At 39.5% G+C, this 18,877-nt stretch overlaps 1 protein-coding gene across 1 annotated transcript in view; it reads left to right on the top strand.

Moving 5' to 3' along the window:
- The first annotated feature begins 11,203 nt into the window (after nt 1-11,203).
- LOC133408674 (sodium-coupled neutral amino acid transporter 3-like) overlaps nt 11,204-18,877 on the top strand; it is a 34,565-nt gene continuing 26,891 nt past the window's right edge. Inside the window, exon 1 of the mRNA XM_061687808.1 lies at nt 11,204-11,430. The gene's annotated coding sequence lies outside the window, so the exon portion shown is untranslated. The remainder of the gene's footprint in view (nt 11,431-18,877) is intronic.

Here is an 18,877-nt window from a genome sequence, read left to right as displayed (position 1 = left end):
AATAAGTATTTAACACATCAGTTGTGTCATAATGTGAAATGACACTGAAAAAAGGTATGGAACACGCCAACTGGTATTTATTTAATACTTTGTACAAAAGGCTTTGTTTGCCATGACAGCTTCAAGACACCGCCTGTATGGAGAAACTAGTCGCATGCATTGCTCTGGTGTGATTTTGGCCCATTACTCCTCACAAATCTTCAAATCTTGAAGGTTCCGTGGGCTTCTTTTATGGACCTTGAGTTTCAGTTCTTTCCATTGGTTTTTGATTGGATTCAAGTCAGGTGAGTGGCTGGGCCATTATAGCAGGTTTATTTTTTTCTTTGAAACCAATGGAGAGTTTCCTTGGCAGTATGTTTTGGATCATTATCCTGCTGAAATGTCCACCCTCGTTTCATTTTCATCATCCTGGTAGATATTTGTCAAGAATGTCTCTGTACATTTGCCCATTCACCCTTCCTTCAATAATGTGAAGTTTACCAGTACCATTTGCTGAAAAGCAGCCCCACACAATCATGTTCCCACCGCTGAACTTGGCTGCTTTTTAGGGTGATGTGCAGTGTCAATTCTCCTCCAAACGTGGTTTGCATTCTGGCAGCCAAACAGTTCAATTTTGCTCTCATCCGACCAGACTATATTCTCACAGGACTTAACTGGCTTGTCCAAATGTTGCTCAGCAAACTTTAAATGAGCTTTGACATGCTTTGCTTTGCTTTTTCAGCAATGGGGTCTTGCGTGATGAGCGTGCATGCAGACCATGGCGGCGGAGTGCATTACTCACAGTTTTCCTTGTGAGAACAGTTCCTGGTAATTCCAACTCTTTTTTGAAACTCTCCACAGGTGGTCCTTGGCTCTTGGACAACTCTTGTGATTATTCTTTGCACTCGTCTGTCAGACATCTTAGCGAGAAACTCCTGATCGAGGCAAATTTATTGTGGCATGATCTGCTTTCACTTACACTTACATGTTATGGCCCCAACCGTGCTCACTGGAGCATTTTAGAAGCTTAGATATGCGCCTGAAACCAATGCCATAGTTAGGTTTTGCAACAATTAGTTTGCGATGGTCTTGAGAGAGCTCTTACCCATCATGAGATGTGTCTTGACTTCACACCTTGGCAAAGAGACTTTTATGTAGACCACCAATTAGGACTAAACCAGATGATATTTATTTGCATTGACAAGGGGTCGGATTTCAGTTTGATTATTGATAGATTTTAGGTGTTGTCTTGGCTTTCCATGCCTTTTTGCACCTTCCTTTCTTCATGTGTTCCAATACTTTTTCCATCTGTCATTTCGAATTTTTACACACAACTTAATTTCTGAGTTTATTTGTTCTACTTTCTTTGTATGTATGGATTACTTGGGTTGTTCCCAAAATCTGGTAAAAATTTCAGGTCAATAGCACCCTTGCAAGTATATTTAGTGAGAAAAATGGTGTTAAATACTTATTTCAGCCGGTGTTTGTCCACTCTGCAGAATATCTGGGGTGTTAATGCGTACTGCTTCAGGGGTACACTTTCTCACCTCAAGAACATAAACGGTGCTCGATAAAGAAAAAAAAAAGTCACACAGAGCTCTGGTGAAGTTGCCGTTTGCACACCACCTCAAGGTCTTATCCAGCATTACTGGTCACAAAAACACTTCATCCCTCAAAAATGAAGAGGCCGTTAAGAGTATTAAGGAATTAAGGGCTGTAAGACTGAAAATGAAATATTGTTGCTAAAGAATCTATGAACTCCATGGAATAACTACCTGAATTTTTTTTTTTTTTTTTTTTCTGGACATTATGTACATTAGTGGGTTAAAGATTTTATTTATTTTTTTCCTCACAGGTTTTGTTTTAGAATTGAGCCGGATGAAATGCTTTTGTGAACCATATCCCCAACACAGCTCGAAAGACTAGTACACATCTCAGCCTCTCAACAGTAAATATTCTCAGATTTCTGTAGTCGTCTGTGAAAGCAGACTGGTTATCTTTGTATTTAATTAAACGAAGTCATTTGCAAACATTCTTTTTCAAACCCCAATTCCAGTAAAGTTGGGACATTGTGTAAAACAAATAGAAACAGAATACTGTAGTTTGAAAATCATTTTCAACCTGTAATCAATTGAATACACTACAAAGACAAGATTTTTTTTGGGGGGGGGGGGGTGAATGTTCACTCATTTTAAATTTGATGCCTGCAACACTTTCCAAAAAGTTGTTTACCATCGTGATACATCACCTTTCCTTTTAACTACAAACAATAAGCGTTTGGGAACTGAGGACACTTGTTTAAGCTTTGTAGGTGAAATTCTTTCCCATTCTTGCTTGATGTACAACTGCAGTTGCTCAACAGTCTTGGATCTCCGTTGTGGTATACTGCACTTAATAATGCGCCAAACATTTTCAATGGGAGACAGGAAGTGTAGTACTCGCACTCTTTTACTACAAAGCCACGCTCTTATAACACATACATAATGTGGCTTGGCATTGTCTTGCTGAAATAAGCAAGGATGTCCCTGAAAAAAATAAGGATGGCAGTATATGTTGCTCCAAAACCTGTATGATCTGTAAACCTTTCAGAATTAATTGTATCTTCAAAGATGTTTACATGGAAAAGGGGGGGGTGGGGGTGATGGTAGGTGCCTTCCAAATATGTGCAAGTAACCCATGCCATGGGGACTAAGACACACCCATGCCATCACAGATGCTGGCTTTTGAACTTTGTGCTGATAACAATCCCGATGGTCCTTTTCCTTTTTGGCCCAGACATGACATCCATGATGATTTATGGCTATATGGCTTTGCCTTGTAGCGTTTTAACTTTCATTTGTAGATGTAGCGACGCAACTGTGTTAACTGACAATGTTTTTCTGAAGTGATCCTGAGCCCACGTGGCAACATCCTTCACACAATGATGGCAGCTTTTAATGCAGTGCCGCCTGAGGGATCCAAGGTCCCGGCCATTCAATGTTGGTTTTCAGCCTTGCAGTTTACATGCAGAGATTTTCTCTGGATTCTCAGACTCTTTTGATGATACTATGGACTGTAAATGATGATATCCCTAAATTCGTTCTTAAACTGTTGGACTGTTTGCTCCCGCAGTTGTTCACAAAGTGGTGACCATTGTCCCATCTTTACTTGTGAACTGAGCTTTTCGGGGATGTTCCTTTTATATCCAATCATGAAACTCAACTGTTTCCAATTAATCTGTTCACCTGTGGAATGTTCCAAACAGGTGTTTTTGAAGCATTCCTCAACTTTCCCAGTCTTTTGTTGCCCTGTCCTATCTTTTTTGGAATATGTTGCAGACATCAAATGCAAAATTTGAGAATATTTACAAAAAACAATCACATTCATCAGTTCGAACATTAAATATCTTGTCTTTGTAGTGTATTGAATTGAATATAGGTTGAACATGATTTTAAAATCATTGTATTGTGTTTTTATTTACGTTTTACACAAGGTTTCAGGTTTGTACTTGGGGAAACAATGATCAAGAATTTTGCCTATTTTTTTTTTTTTTTTTTTTTTTTTTTTTTTATACAGACCGGACCAGTAACTGAATTATAATGTGTATAAATATAATTGAGCGTTTTCTGCACTGTCGATATGAAATAATTGCTTGGTTTTTTAATAAAGGGATGGAAATTTTAAGAATGTTTTTGTTATCCAATTCATCGATGAATCGAAATAATTATCGACAGATTAGTCAACTGGAATCTTTCTTGCTTGCAGCCCTTGTTAAGAATGTTACAAATTGATGGTATACTGTATGTGTACATTACTTCACTTTAGATCAGTGTTTCCTAACCTTTAATGAGCCGAGGCACATATTTTATATTACAAAATCTGTCATGGCAGAACACCAAACAAAAATGTCACAAAAAGTGGATACATAGGAGGATAAAGCGGTACAGAAAATGGATGGATGGGTTAATTGTACAATCTACCATCTAGTGGAAGAGCATTTGATTATTCTGCTTGTCATTGTACGTCACTGGCACAGATAGTTGAGCAGGTACATTATTTGTTGTAAGTGATTAATTTTCAGACCAATAAAGTGAAACTGGATAACTTCCACGGAAGACCTGATGATCTCTCCCAGTGTGCACCGGCACTCTGGTTGGGAATCAAATCACAGCTGGCTGTGTGGTCCTCACTGAGGAAATTAACATTCATTGTGTACCACTATGGGACAGTGTGACTTAGAACTTATTCTTCAAGCATCAACAAACAATAGCATTGTTGCTTCTACAGTTGCTAATTTGAAGTTCCATCCATCCATCCATTTTATGAGTCGCTTCTCCTCACTAGGGTCGCGGGCGTGCTGGAGCATATCCCATCTATCATCGGGCAGGAGGCGGGGTACTCCCTGAACTGGTTGCCAGCCAATCGCAGGGCACAGAGAAACAAACAACCATTCGCACTCACATTCAGACCTACGGGCAATTTAGAGTCTTCAATCAACCTACCACGCATGTTTTTGGGATGTGGGAGAAAACCCACGTAGGCACGGGGAGAACGTGCAAACTCCGCACAGGCGGGGCCGGGGATTGAACCCCGGTCCTCAGAACTGTGAGGCAGAAGCTCTAAGCAGTCAGTCACCGTGCCGCCTAATTTGAAGTTTATATGACATTGTGTAGAATTTGAAACGTTCATTCTATTGTGTGCATTTTTCTGCTGGCTGTGTATTTCAACCAAACTTTTGTAAATTACCAGCCTGCTAACTATGTAATTGCTATACAATCATGCCCTACCTACATTTTTTCTTAATCTTTTTTTAATGTGCTTCTTGTCAATGGCTCTATTTTGCTTCTGCTGACATGGGAGGCCTCATTCAGACTGCCTGTCCCACAGTGACTTGGATGACGTGGGTGATGATGGGGTGCCTGTGGCTCAGATGGTAGAGCCGGTCATCCACTGATTTAGAATCCCGGCTCAGACTGTCTGCTGTTGAAGTGTACTTGTGCAAGACACTGAACTGAACCCTAATTTGCCTTCAGGTCAGTATTGTAAATGAGAAATTGTTCTCAACTGCAGGTTGACAATGTAATTGAAAAAAGTGTTCTCAATTGCATTGCCTGCTTAAAAGAAGGGAATTTTTATTTATTTTTTTAATTATGAGGTACTGATTGTGTCAAGGCAATTCTTTTTATTTTCCACAATCCTTCCTCTTTGGAACACATTGGTGTGGACGGAAAGCACACAACACCTTTAGCATAATCACTTCCTGTTGATTAATGCTCTAACACAATCTGAAGCATGTCCCCCTTGTCTCAAAAGGGACACTTGTGAATGCCCACTCATTTTTGAGCATGGCACGGCAGTGCTCAGCTTAGCAGAATCTGTGCCAGTTGACTAATCCCCTTTTGCATAACACTGTCGGTGTGCACACTTGTCCTGTACACGGGATGCTTACTGTACATCATGTCCCAAATGGAAGGAGAAAGAGACCAAAATAAGGCTTGAGCTCTTGTGCTGCTTTTACATCCCAGAGACAAGTTCTTACTTACTTGAATAAAAATAAAAATGAAATATTTCTTAGGCCAAGACCTTTTTGTTGTTTTAAAGATGAAAAGAATCATAAAATTTGGAAATACCTTGTTTTGTCTGGTTTGTTTATTGTTAAGTATTAGTATTTTTTAAATTGTTTTTTAAACAAACAAAATGGTAAAAAAAAAAAAACATCCTCTGGGAAGAACCAAATATAAATTGAACTTTTTAAAATTGTATTTACACCTTTAACTGAAACAAACATGCCCAGTGAAAATAAAAAGTCCACATACCCCTGTTCAAATGCCAGGTTTTGATGACATAAAAATGGGACCAAGATACTGTAGATTTAAAACTTATAACCTGTACAACTCAGTTGAAATCTTTTTGTGAGCGGATGTCAAAATTAACTAATAAAATAATGTGGCTGCACAAGTGATTACACCCTCATAACTGGTATGTGGCTGTGTTCAGAATTGACCAATCACATTCAGTCATGTTAAATGGGCACACAGCAGCCACCGTTAAAAACCCCTGTGATTAACCCCAAATCAATTTCAGATGTTCTAGTCGGCTAACAAAGTTGTGTTTGCGCCAGACATACCTTTGGAATTATGGCGAAAAAGGTCAACCTTGATTTCATTCGACCATAACACATTTTCCCACGTGCTTTTGGGGAAGTTTCTTATGGTCTGATTAAATTTGATAAAACTTGCATTTTAACAGGGGTGTTTAGGCTTTTTATAGCTGCAGTATATCCACATTTTTTTAGTTCTGCCTTTTTTGAAAAAATGTATAAAATAAAATTCACAAAATTTATAAATGCTCTGGGTTGGTAGGAACCAAATCATAATTGTCTTTTTTAAAACACAAGTTTAAAAAACGTCTCTTTTTACCTGAAAAACTAGTCGTTTTTGTTTTATTTGTATAAAAACTAAAAATAAACACAGATTTGAAAGATTTTTTATTTTTTTTTGCGAACATCCATAAAACATCAGTGTGATTCTACTGTATACAGTATGTCCATGAGTGTTCCATCCATGTGGGAATTAGAAATATTAACATTTTAACATACAATATAGTTTGAAATGTAAAGTTCGCTATCCTCTTTTTGTATTTTTTTCAGCATTTTTTGAATGCAGACCAGTTCTTCCCTCTTCGGGCTTCACTGTCTCCTGCAAGGCCAAGGCACCTCCTTTGGGGAATTCTTCCCGTAGAGATGCATCATGTTTACGTACATTTATGTGTCTGTGTGTGTTTCCTGCGTGTTGTTTCTTCGATGCTTTGATGCACATTGTGACGTTGAGTAAAAAAATAAAAAAATATCTCCCAGATGATTGAAGTGTGGAGAGAACAACAAACCGCATCCCCCCTCTGCTATGACAGATGTCTCTGCTTCATAAAAGCCTGACACACACTGATTACTCTTACTCTCTTTTATTATGTAACAATTGCACTTGCTAACAAGATGCTGTCTTGTTCTTGAGTCTTTACGAACAAGGTGAATGTTGAACTCTTCAGTGGTCTGAACAGTGATATAATTGTCTCAAAACTGTCTGACCATAATTGTTTTCAAGCATATTCCAGTGCTATTGAAAGCAGAATGACTAAATACTACAATATCAATATGGACCCAAGGACTAAATGTTACGGCAGTGCCTTGGGATGCAGATTTAATTTGTTCCTTGACCATGCTCCTAACTCAAAATGCTTGTATCTCAAATCATCTTTCATGGGATTCATAATACAGTGGATCCCCGCTGTTCTCGGGGGATAGGGCCCGGGCCAGACTGCGAATAGCGAAAAGCCGTGGATAATTGGCGCCCATTAATTGCATAGCCATTTTTTTAATGAAAAACTAGTCCACCTAAAAAAAAAAAATTTGTAATTTGAAAAAATGTGAATATGTGAATTGGTGGGTGCCGAACCGCAACTATGCAGGGGTCCACTGTAATGCCTCAATGAACAGTATATCTGTCTGTCTGTGGATCACCTGGTAGAGCGGGTCGTTTAGTGACTGAAGGATTGCCGGTTCGAAACCCAGCTCTGACTGTCTGCTGTTGAAGTGTCCTTGGGCAAGACACTGCACCCTACTTTGTTTCCAGTTGGCCGCCCATTAGTGTATAAATATGTGTGTGAATGGCTTAATGTGAGGCTTTGTAAAGTGCTTTGGGCACTGTATAGTGTAGATAAAGTGCTATATAAGTGTAGTTCATTTACCATTTATACTGCTCCCATGTGGCCAATGCAGGCACACCAGGGGCAGCATTAAGCAAAGCAAAGCAAATTTATTTATACAGCGCATTTCATACACGAGGTTGCTCGATGTGCTTTACATGATTAAAAGCATTTAAAACAAAGAAAAAAAACTGTTCATAAACATTTAAAACAAAGACAAAAATAAAAAGTACAATTCAACAGCGTACAGTTCAAGAAATATCATTTAAAAGTGGAAATGGTCAAAAAAGCATGAGAAAAAAGAAGAGTTTTTAACCTGGATTTAAAAACATTCACACTTGGGTCTTAAATGAATACAATGTGACAAAAAGTATTCTTTTTAATTCTATATAATTATGCCACAACTGTATGCTTTTATAAAATACAATAATATGGAGTGCTATTTTTCCTCATAAAATACACATTGCAATGGGAGGCAGGCTGGAAAAGAGGGGTTTTGAGGTACGAGCATGTTAACGAAAGAAAGTAAAATTGCATCTCAAAGACAATTGTAGACCTCAGTACTAGATTGAGTTTATTAGGGCCTGCATGGGTCAAATAGCATGGATTAAGTGGCAATGAATGTCCTGTAATGTTTCTCTTCATTACTTGTACATACTTGTCATGGGCAGCACAGTGACCTAGCAGTTTGCAAGTTTGCCTCAGAGTTTCGGGGTTCTGAGTTTGAAACTTTTCCTGTGTAGAGGTTGCACATGATGCTTGCATGGGTTTTCTCTGGGTTCTCCAACTTACTCTCACATCCTACAAACTTGCATGGTAGGTTCTATTCTATTCTATTCTATTCTATACAGTACGTGCCTGCAATTGACTGGCAACCACTCCATGATGTACCCTGCTTCTCAACCAGTCAGCTAGAACAGGCTCCAGCTCTCCTGCCACACTAAATAGGACAAGCGCTATTGAAAATGGATGTTCTTGACATCAGATCTGACAGACACCCCCACCAAAGTGACTCATGCTCCCACCTAAGGCATATAAACATGATTCACCGATTCATGGAGAACCGTCTTCACCGCCGGCTCTTGGTAAAATTATATTATTGTTGCCCTGGAAAATGGCGATAACTGGCACGTCTCTGCCACATGAATGTGCAGGGCCAGTGACCTTAATAAAGTCTAATGGCAGCATCTTCCAGCATGGTTCAGCAAAAATGAACTAAATGGCTGTAGTGGTCTGTGATGATATCGTTTCTGCCTGATGTTGAACTGACTGAAGGCCACATATCAGTCTCAGACCCCCTTGAAAACACATGACACATCAGAGAGGTGCTTTGTGCTTTATTTTTAATGCCCCAGACAAACAGTGTAATTCCACTTTTTAAACCTCCCCTTGAAGCTTTTTAATGCACTTATGATCCATTTTGCGCTTGGTTGACGGACCTCCCAGAAGTTACAAGCACTCATTGTTTCCACCAGAAAGTGGTCATTTGTGCTTCTTGTACAGTGTCAACTTGATAACTTCAAACATCATTGCGCTGACCACACATCAAATCATTGTTGATTCATTATGACAACTCAAATGAGAGTGTAAAGGAGACATATTTTGAATTTCCCCCCAATTTAAAACACTTAACAAGTGTCTTAAAGGGGGAGCTTTTGTCATATTTGGTAAAACTGACTTACATTTTATTTTTTTTATTTTTTTTAAATCAGCCTTCTCTAGCCCCATTTCTGACCTGATACCTGAGGCTTCAGGAGCTTTGCTGAAACTATGGCAGATTATCCACCTATGGAAAATTTTAAAAAAATGCCCATCCCTTGTTTGCCAACAAGTGGGCATAAGACTAGCAAACAGAAGCAGAGCGAAGGGACCTGAAGCAGCCGAGAGAATTCAGAAGCGACACGGAATCAGCAACATTTCTGCTTGACAGGTCCAACATTCGTCCTCTGTTACTCATCAGTTATATGAGCTACAAAGCTCCGCTTTCAACAAAACAGGTGAAAGCACTTCCTTCTGCCACGGGTAAATGGCAGAACCCTATACCAGGAGACCGGGACAAAGCACTTGTAGGAACTTAAAACATCTACAATGTCTTTTGTTTAACAAGATATCACCACATGTATTCGCAACACATATCCAGTCTAGCTGTTAGATGTTGAAAAAATGCTTGCGAGAGTCGAGAGCTTCTGGGTTCAAATCTCGGCTCAGGCCATGTTGTGCGGAGCTTGCATGTCATTCCCTCGCTGGCATGGAAGTCTCCACCAATCTTGCGCCATTTTCTCTTCACGTGGTTGTCTTATTTCAGCAAAGCAATGTTTTGGGATGGGAGAAAATGTCACACTTAGTTATAATCTACACTCATGTGAGTGTGCAGGAGCCGCTTCCTTTTCTGTCTTCTGTCTAACTTCTTAAACAGTTAACTTACAACCCCATTGCAATATGCTGCCAATTTTGTCTTGAGTTTGTTGTCGCATCTCTGTCAGGCCAATTATACATTACTCATGCACTCACTGTAGTAGTCTCGCCACGCTGCGCTATTTGCATATCTGTTGTTGACCAATACTGGCCACTCATGTGCCTGAGTAGCATCTGCAACATTTGCACAATCGACATTGTCCCAGATTATCGCGTTACTAGTCACTTTAAACTGCATCAATTTCTTGAAGTCTCTGCGCCCTTTGCACAATGGTCATCGCACACCGGACTATTGTTCTATTAGTCATTTCAAACTGCTCTAATTGCTAGAGGACTCTGCATCTTTTTTCACAATTGTCAATAAATAAATACAATGAATTGTACCGGCATTACCACATTACTGGTAACCTTTTATTGCTCAGTGACTGGGTTTTTTTTTTTTTTATGTCTTTATGTCTCAAAAGTATTCTCTGTCAATTGTGTTGTCGTACTAGAGCGGCTCCAACTACCGGAGACAAATTCCTTGTGCGTCTTTGACATACTTGACAAATAAAGATGATTCTGATTCTGTTTTATGACAGGGGGAGTGATAGTTATGCTGCAGGTGCATCATGTCTTCCTTAGTGAGGGGATGGGGAAAAATTCTATCCCTGGAGCAACGTGTGCAGATGACCTAGAAATTGAGTCCACACACCCACACACATGAGGATGTACACATGACATATACGTTGCTGATTGCGTATCAAGTGACGTCAAGACATTGCAATTGGACATGTTCATCCGGGAAGTCCACGTGAGTTATATTTTTGGAGTCTATTAAAAAGAGACGTCAACGTGTTCATATTGGAAAAAAATAAATAAAAAAAGGATGGATGGATGTGAACGTGACGTCCTCGCGCTCGTACAATGCTTGCCCCACTGCGCATGCGCGAGAAAACAGGCGGTAAATCCACCCTAAACATCATTTTATCACATCACCACCAACGAGCGCGTGATTTGTTTTTAATGCCTGCTTTGACCTTTCCACCCCAACAATATTAATAACACAGTATGTCATTCGTCTAACGATTCGAAAGGCGAAGGAAACGAGGGTGGGAGGGGGCGAGGGGATCGTGTGTGCGCGTGTGTATGTGTTAGGGGTAGGGGGGTCAACATCAACGTCCCCAACAATCATTTTGATTGGAGTCGCCGCCGTGCTTCACATCCCACTTCGGAGGAGATTAGCGTCCACAATAGAGCCAGGGGGAGGTAAAACACAAGACATTGACGGAGGGGGGCGGCGGCGGACGACAAGCAAGCGACCCCTCCATCTCGTGCGGAGGTATTCGAGAGTTGGAGGACGCGTTGATTTCTCCGGTAAGGATGTCGACGACTTTGCTTGTGCCATGTGTTGCCTACAATGTACATTTTGGGGGGAAACTGAATGGACGCTAGCGAGTAGGCTATTTAGGAATAATATTTGTCGGACTGGATACATTTTCAACCAATGTCCTCATGGTTTACAGAATGAGGGCAAACTTGGTCGGAAGGGGGCTGATTATGGGCTGATTATGATTGTTTTATTGAAGTGTTTCCCAGGCGTGATCCAAGGTTTTACATTGGAATAAAAACAAATACATAAAAATATGGCAAACCACCAAACAAAAATGTCCTAAAATCTGCAGTGATGCTTTGAGTGACCCAATTTACCATCGTTTGTAAAATATATATATATTTTTTTTTTTTGCTTTGACTAGCAGCCGTTTGGCAGGTAGTGAACAATTCTTCAGAAAAGAGACTCCGAGCTAATGCCACTCCCAGTTGAAATTCACTGTCAACCGAAACAAAATAAAGAGAATTACACTTTCTGGATTTAAAAACAACCACATAGCTACTGCATGCCTTAGGAAAGTCAGTTTAGCTTAATGCTAACAAACCATGCAAAACGCCCTAGAACGGCTACCAAATAGCATCGGTGTCACAAAGTTATAACCCCGGATGTTTGAACACAAACGGTACAGTAACAAACTGTACGTAAACAAATAATGTAACAATATTCACAGGCATATATTCTTCATCCTCTGCAAAATATGACTACTACTACTGCAGCTGACTGAATAGTCGTGATTGTCTTCAGGTATACCCGTATTTTTGTATTATAAAGACCAACGCGTGTAAACCAGAAGAGGTTTCACAATCACAATGAATTAATCATGATGCACAAACTGTTTCATTCTTTACATTTTATTTAATTGTGATATTACTGTATTTTTATAAAATACAATATTATTGAGTGCTATTTTTCTTATTAAAACAAATTACACATATATTTGTTGTTTATTTTGGGGATGCTGGAACTGATTAATAGCATTTCCATTCATTTCATTGAGGAAAGAGGATTTGCGATACGAATGTTATAAGATATGGACGTGCTCACGGAACAAATTCAACTTAAGCTTGGAAAAGTGGTTAGCAAATCCGTCTCACAGTTCTGAGGTTGGTGTTTCGAATCCAGACTCTGACCTTCCTGTGTGGAGTTTGCATGTTCTCCCTGTGCTTGTGTTGGTTTTCTCTGAGTACTCCAGCTTACTGCCACATTCAAACATGAATGTTAGGTTAACATGGGTATATGCGCAACCTACTTCCACATTTGGCAAAACAGGGCGAAGCGCTTCCTTCAAGTTCAGGTAAATGGCAAAACCGGAACAAATTTCAGTCGACAGCAGAGGGCGATATTTCCCAACATGGCTGGCTCCTGGGATTGGTGAAAATGTATATGATTTTACAGTATTTGTTTAATTCTTATTCCACAAAGGCAATATCAATCAGTATACCGTGTTTACACTAGTACAGTCACATATATTCTTCATATTCTTGCCACAATTAAATTTTTTTGCATTTGCTTCCCTTTTAACGGTCAATTATTAGATTTTTATGCCCATTCCTACTAAAACATACAAAAGAGATATACAGTAGACTGCTTCTTATTGGAAATTGATGACAGTTTTTACTTAAATTTGTTGCTAAGAGATCTTCTTTAAGCCTTTATGATGAAGTAGATGCTTATTTGTTTCGACTGCAAGGTCGTAGAATCTTCCATTCTGGTTAACAGAACTGTTGTGGGTGGCTAGGGGCACCTGCAGCAGACAAAGTCCTCCACTCGTGTAGGATGAGTCAGATGAAGGGCTTGAGGGCAGCAGGTGGCTGCTGGAGGTGACATGCTGATCCGGAGCTCATGTTTGGTCCACCTTTAGGAACACCGTATTTCCCAGAGGGAGTTTGCAGTGAGAACACGCTGACCCAGTATCAGCTGGCATCAAGTGTGCTGTGCTTAAGATCCAGTTGGTGATTACGGCCTCTGTGTAGGTCTTTCAGGGCATGCCCCATTTAAACGTCACAATTTTCTGTTATTTTGATGCATGGTAAATGTGAAATTTCACTTGAATAGCACTTTTGTATCATCAAGGTACTCAAAACACTTCACTTAGCATCAGGAGTAACTGGAGGTTCTGTATCTTGGCCACCTGGACTCAGGATCAAACCCGCAAACGTGTTGGGCTGCAACGGCTCTACCACCTGAGCCATCCTCCACCATATGGCAGAACTCGTACAGCTTTAATCTCCTCAATAAGACCGATTTCTGACCATTTACAGTATACTTCATTTAACAGAACAGGAATCAGGGTGTACTCCGCCTCTCGCCCGAAGATAGCTGGGATAGGCTCCAGCATGCCCGCGACCCTAGTGAGGATAAGCGGTACAGAAAATGTAATTAAAACTTTAATTCCATGCAAGGACAAGCATCGGATTGACTAAATGATTGACTTTGATTAAAGGATTCACATTGCGTGTTGTAGTTGCGTTTTCATCGTAAAAGTGGTGTAAAAAGAGTACCAAAAGAATCTTTACCCAATGGTACTTTTCAGCACTGCTGTGTTATACTAGTAAAGCAAAATGGTCTCTTTAACTCAAGTTTATTCAGCTGTCATTGTCAAGGCCCAGTGTATGAAACTGTCAGTGGCGTTTACCATGAACTGGACAGTCACGAAATAAATACAGTCGGCAACGCAGACCCACAAATCAGGCGATGTGCCCTCCAACATATACCAATCTCTGCAAAGGAAAACTGCGACCCCTGGTGTTTTTATTGGGAAACAACATTTAGAGGGGCCACATACTGTATACAGTAGTGTGTCTTTATTTAACCACAAACAACATGGCACAACTGTTAAGTAATAAGTAGACTGCCCTGGCCACTGTAGCTATATTATAACAATACAAAGAGGGGAAATTGGTGAGAAATAAAAGGGGAGAATGTGGATATTAGAGAGGTTGCTGTCTCCTTTCATTGACGGTATTTGCGCTACAGAGACTCTCCATATTTCACTTTTTAGCCACAGGTACATACAAAATTATAAATTTAGTTAAGTGTTACTGTAAAACACAATATACAATATATACTATATTTATACGGCTTGGCGGCAGCTGGCTGGATGTTGCTTCGTACCTGGAAACGTAATTTTTGTTGTGAAACTCGCGTGCAATTTGGTGACAGAGACTCTCCACGCTTTGATTTTTAACCGTGGGTACATACGAAATTATCTGTGACATTGCGTCGCAGTTCACTTGCAAGCAAAACTAGTGGCCGAGGGTCAAACCATGCACACTGCGTGACAGTTCATTTGAATTTGGCCGCATCACTTGGTGTGCGCCAGGCCTTAGATAGATGAGACACAAAGGGAGGGAGGGATTCACCAAACTTCTTTTTCATTCAATCAAAGCTCTGTCCGTGTGAATTTTTTTTTTCTTTTTCTTGCCATGCAACAGTTTTGGCTTTCATTTCAGAGTGTTTTGCCATAGTTTGCACTATATCCAACCGTGACAGCAAAGAAACAGTGATTTTGCAGTCACTGGTTTTGTGTAACCCTATATAATTAATACTATATTACTGTATATTATCATTATGTCTGAAATATGTGATTTTATTGGTTTTTTTCTGTTCTTTACTGGCACCGACACAGAATTTAGGGATGAAGTTGACCTGAAAATACAATTTTACACTTTTAGTGGTAGTATGAAAGTGCCTGTGTGTTAAGACAATGCTGGAAAGACAGGATAGGGGTCTGACGTTATCCTGTTGTGTTGAAAGCAATTGTTGCTGTTCAACAAGTATTTTATACACCACACCAGATGCGAAATGGCATTAATTGTTTCCTTGTAGGATGGCTTTTTGTGATCGTACACACAATTGTTGCAAAACATCCATCCATCCATCCATCCATTTTCTGAGCCCCTTATCCTCACGAGGGTTGAGGGAGTGCTGGAGCCTATCCCAGCTATCTTCGGGCAGGAGGCGGGGTACAGCCTGAACTGGTTGCCAGCCAATTACAGGGCACACATAAACAAACAACCATTCGCACTCACATTCACACCTACGGGCAATTTTAGAGTTTATGTCTAAAAGGCAAATATGGATAACTATGATTTAGGGCTGCATGATTATGGCCAAATAATAATCACGATTATTATTTTTTATCAGTATTGTAATCACGATTATTAATCACAATTATTCCTTATGTTAGGGGAAAATATTTATTTTTATTGCACTACTTTTCAACAAACAATATGTAACCATTTTCAGTGCAAAACAAATCTTTAAATAAGAACAAATGATAGATAATAAAATGCTTTTACAAAGTGCAATCAAGAATTACAACTTCATGGAAGCAAATACAGTTAATGCATGAAACGCAATAACGTTAGCTTGTAAGGGTTGACTTTTCATTTTCTCCACCAACGTGCTGAGAGGGCCAACTTCAAAATAAAAGCTTCATATATTACTACATTGGACAATGGCATTTAAGCTTTTATTTTGAAGTTGGCCAGTGCTGACCCTTAATGAAGCCTTAATCATACGCTCGCCCCCTGGTGGCTGGCGGACTAGGTTGTGGGCACTGCTACAAATAAAGTACTTTTCACTATTCAGCAGTGCCCGTATATTCAATGTAAAAAATCGCAGACGATCAGGCTCATTTAAATGTGGTAGCCAAAATTGTGATCACGATTAAAATTTGATTAATTGTGCAGCCCTACTATGATTATTGATCATAATAAACCCCATCTTCTGTTATAACTCTTGATGCTCCAATTTTGAAGCATGTCTGTGTCAAAGACACTTTTACCATTTCATACATTACTAATTTTATTGACAGAATAAAACAAACTATAGATGTGATCGATACTAGTTATAGTAATGATACAGTATGCATCACATTTGTTAGAATTGCTATTTTATATGATATTTTTTTCTATATCTGAAAAAATAGAAAGGTGATTATAGAACACATTTAATCCATCAATGTGTTTAATCTCTGAGTTTCCACGATATCGGGAAAAAGGTGTTTGGACACCTGAGATTTCAGGCACAGGCAGTGAAAAATGGAAGAAATTCTGGAGTTGTTTCCTCTTTACAACTGCCATATTTCTGGGAAGATTTTCGCCAAGATTTTGGAGTGTATCTGTTGCAAATTTGTCCTTTTGTCTCAATTTCTTCCACCCCAAACTCATCCAAGCATGCCTTTACAGACCATGCTTTGGAACACAAAAGGAACTTCCCAAACTGTTCCCACAAAGTTGGAAGCATCCGGTCGTCCGAATTGTCTTGGTATGATGAAGGATTAAAATTGATAGGGAAATAAGAGGTCTAGTTCAACTCCTGACTGATTGAGAGGTATGCCTCAATACTATGCCAATATCGTATCATGGGGCCTTTTAATGCTGTGCTACCTAACTAATGAATACATGGCAATCGCATAGATGAGCATTATTGAACACGCATGGTGGCCATCTATTAACAGTAGAGTGACTCCTCATCAGTCTTTGGGTCTTCCAAGTGACAATCAGGAGTGTAACACTGTGATCACACACTGTACAAGTTGTACTTCTAGCTGGATGAATCCATTTGCCCACCCCATGCTTCCTTTCTTTTGCTCACATCCCGTGCGAGGATAGAGAGGCAGAAGAAAGACAAGTGGCAGATGCCAACAGAGGGTGGCACTTTGTTTTGGAGCACATGACTGCACGAGGAGAGCTCTGGTATTATACAACAGTTGGCAGGTTTCAAGCTTTTCTTATTGTTCTGGCTAGTATATGGGCATACGCTTTCCTCTGTGGTTGTGTCACTGCCCTCCTTTGTACTCGCTTGCTGCTCATACTGCCTTTGTCCCCACAGTGCAAACGAACCTCACCCGGATGACGATCTGGAGGAAACAAAGTCTTTTTGTTGTTTGGTAGCCCTCAGAAGAGCTAGAAATATGTATTCGAGAGCAGTGTTTCCCAACATTTACTGAGCTAAGGTAGATATTTTACATTACAAAAACGTCACAAAATACCACCATACAAAAATGTCACAAAAGTATATACACTGAAATAATGATGACTTCGTCTCACTTTACTCCTAAATGTACTTACTGTACCCAGTGTGATATCTGGGCGTTTTGTTAAACACAAACCTGATATACTCCAGGAAGCCATGGCTTATTCTCTTGTATGATTAGCAGCTGGTGGATACACAGGTTTATTGTACCTTCTGATATCTAGTGGAAAAGCATTTAATTGTTCTGCCTGTCAGTATACGTCGCTGGCATGGACAGATGAACATAGATACATTATTTGTAGTGAATGAATAATCATTTTAAGACCAATTAGGTGAAATTGGATAATTTCCCGTGGCGCACCTGATAATCTCGCTCTGATTCAGTATTTACATAAAAAACAAGTACTTTATTTTTATTTCTTATTTTGATTTCCCAGCCGAGGAGCCCCTCGAAACGTCAGTGGTTCAGCAGTTGAATACATCAGACCAAATCTTTTTTTTTTAGGAACGTATGCAACAGTAGCAAAATTGGGATGAGGTTTGTAAATGTTACGAATAATCAACGTTTTAAAATCCAGTTATTTAACACAATTAACCTAAATATTTCAATGAAAACTGTTGAAAAAAACTGAGCAAACGAATATTGTAAGGGCAAACTGGGTTACAAATCCTCAGACAATATTTTATTGCAAAACACTGGGCACGACACACTTGGTTGAATCTCTGGCCCGCAGTCCTGCAAGATTAATGAGCTTTGAAGTAACCTCAACAAAGTGGGGTTGTTGATAATCATCAATACTCTGGTAATTATGCTACAATAGGTCGATTTAATCTGATGACCAATTGCTGTGGTAGTGAAGCTTTGACCTTTATCCTTACGTTCTTATCGTTTGTACCTTTTTGCAAATTATCATCATTTTAAAATAAAATTAGTGAAAAGAAAATCCAAGACTGATATTTCTAGTAAAATCACTGAAAAAAACATTGTAAGAAATTAAATTTATAAGGGAAAATTGAACCAGAAAAATGGAGGACAGTGCCCTGGGTTTGAACCGCTGGCCCCTGGTCCTGCAAGATCAACAAGCGTTGAAGGTAACCACAAACACCCAAGACCATTTAATCTGATGGCCAATTGCAGGAGTAGTGAGGCTATGGCTAAGCAAGCTAGCTGATTTTGATGTATCCTTACACTATTATTGGTTGTAGATTTTCACAAATAATCAACATTTTGAAACCAAATAATGGTAATATTCTTATCAAAGAATCAGATATTTCTACCAAAACTACTGAGAAAACATTGTAACAAATTAACATTCCAATGGGAAATTGGACTATAGAAGTAGGACAGTGCCCTCGGTTTGAATCTGTGGTGTTTCAAAGTAACCTCTGAGCTAAACCTCCACAAGTTGCATCGTTGATCATCAACAAATTGGTACCGACAATACCAAC

The sequence above is a fragment of the Phycodurus eques genome, chromosome 10 (genome assembly GCF_024500275.1).
Source record: "Phycodurus eques isolate BA_2022a chromosome 10, UOR_Pequ_1.1, whole genome shotgun sequence".
Taxonomy (NCBI): domain Eukaryota; kingdom Metazoa; phylum Chordata; class Actinopteri; order Syngnathiformes; family Syngnathidae; genus Phycodurus; species Phycodurus eques.
This window is presented reverse-complemented; position numbering and strand designations above follow the sequence as displayed.